At 37.0% G+C, this 2,263-nt stretch overlaps 1 protein-coding gene across 1 annotated transcript in view; it reads left to right on the top strand.

Moving 5' to 3' along the window:
- NFXL1 (nuclear transcription factor, X-box binding-like 1) overlaps positions 1 to 2,263 on the top strand; it is an 82,776-nt gene that overhangs the window by 52,320 nt on the left and 28,193 nt on the right. The window lies entirely within an intron of this gene.

Consider the following 2,263-nt stretch of genomic DNA (forward strand, 5'->3'; position numbering starts at 1 on the left):
GAGTGCATTATCCTGAAGATATAAAAGAACTTAACAACTCACTAATAAAAAAATGGACATTTGCTGTTATAAAATGTAAATAGACACTTCTGCAAAGAAGATCTGAGTACAGATGGCTAGTAAGCACAAGTCAAAAGATGCTCAGCATCATTAGTTATTCTTACCACCACCACTGGAGTCATCAAATTGCTTCTGACTCCTAATGATCCTATAAGACAGAGTAGAAGCCACACACAGTAGACTGTAGATCTTTACAGAGCAGACAGTCTTTAATGATATCATATGGTTTTTAAAGACTAGCGTACCAGAATTGTATAAAGTGAAAAATATTACTTGTCACATGAACAAGTACTATTTCTTTTTAGACTTCAGTGTCCCTGTCCTCTTGTCTGTTACATTTTAAAATATTACTTTTAACAGAGTAGCCCTGGTGTCTCTGGATTTATTCGCTAACCCAAAGGTGTGAGGTTTGAACCTACTATTTACTCCACAGGAGACAGATGTGGCGGTATGCTTCCATACAGACTACAGTCCAGGAAGCCCTCTTAGGCAGTTCTACTCTATTTATAGGCTTGTTAATATTTTCTTCTTAGATGAGGTTTTAAATATTGTTTGATGTTTAGTTGTATAGCATTCAGTTTCAGTTTCTGAAAAGTGTTATAACATTTATGAGACTCTCCAAGGACATATATCCTAATCTTTGAAACGGAAAATGGGATTTATGGTTCTGTTTCATGAATTCCTTGAGGTCAAGGACAGAGATTTATTTGTAAATTGACCACAGCTTCCAGGTAATATTTTGTGAAAAATGGAGGCTTTAAGTGCATGTTAAACTGAATTTTATTGCAGTGTGTTCCTTGTGCTGATACTTCTCATAGAGTTGTTGTTATGTGCCTTGGAGTAGGTTTTGATTCATAGTGACGCAGTATAGGGTTTCAGAGCCTATAAATCTTTGTAGTAGCTGAAAGCCTCATCTTTTTCCTATGGAGCAGCCAGTGGGCTTAAACCACCAACCTTGTGGTTTACAGTCCAGCGTTTATCCTACAGAGCCACTGCACTCCACACAGATATCTAAACACTACATTGAAAGTTTAAAAGTAGTCTGATGGCAGAAAAGGTGGTGTTTTGTTACCAGGTTTTCATTTAGTGTGAAGTGAGATTCTCATGCACTGTAACAGGTAGTAACTGCTTGTCACTATTTTTTTGTAATTAGTTTTTTATCAAATAATACTGATAATTGTATCTTTTATAGGTTGTAATGTAGCAAAAAGATTCGAAGAAAAACAACAGTTACTATCTATGTAATTTTGAAAGATTTTTTTTTTTAGCTTTTTAAAAAACTAGTCTTATAGCATGATTGTCTTAAAAATATCCTTTTTTTGAGTGTCAGAAGATGTTTTACAGTGTGTGCTATGGATTGAATTGTATCCACCAAAATATGTTATGAATCCTAACTTGGAAATGGGTTGTCTTTGTTATGTAATAAAACTGGATTAGTACTGTTACTGTTGTTAAGGTCTGACTCATGTTGTTGTTGCTGTTAGGAGCCATCGAGTCGGTACTGATTCATAGCGACTTTATGCACAGCTGAAGGAAACTCTGTCCGATCCTAGGCCAATGTCATTACTGTTGCCACGCTTGAGTCCATCAGTGCTGCCACTTGGCCAATCCATTTCGTGGGGGTGGTCTTCCTCTTTTTCTCTGACCCTCCACCTTACCAAACATGACATCCTTCTCTAGTGACTGGTCCCTCCTGACAATATGTCTGAAGTATGAGAGACGAAGTTTGGTCATCTTGGCCAAAGTGCAGCACTCTGGCTGCACTTCTTCCAAAATGGATCTATTGGTTCTTTGGAAGCCCATGGCATTTTCAATATTCTCCTCCAACAGCATAACTGTCCAGCTTTTGCATGCATATGAGGTTATTGAAAATACCATTGCTTGGGTCAGGCACACCTTAGTCCTCAAGGTGACATCTTTTTTCTTCAATACTTTAAAAAGGTCTTCTGCAGCAGATTGGCCTAATGCAATACGTCCTTTGATTTCTTAACTGCTGCTTCCATGAGTGTTGATGGTTGATCCAAGAAGAATGAAGTCCTTGACAACTTCAATCTTTTCTCCATTGATAACAATGTTGTTTATTGGTCCAGTGGTGAGGATTTTTGTTTTCTTAACATTGAGATGTAATCCATACCAAAGGCTGTGCTCTTTGGTCTTCATCAGTAAATGTTAATATTTTTACTTTAGAAATCTTTTTTTGACA

Source organism: Chrysochloris asiatica, unplaced genomic scaffold, assembly GCF_000296735.1.
Source record: "Chrysochloris asiatica unplaced genomic scaffold, ChrAsi1.0 scaffold00209, whole genome shotgun sequence".
Classification (NCBI taxonomy): domain Eukaryota; kingdom Metazoa; phylum Chordata; class Mammalia; order Afrosoricida; family Chrysochloridae; genus Chrysochloris; species Chrysochloris asiatica.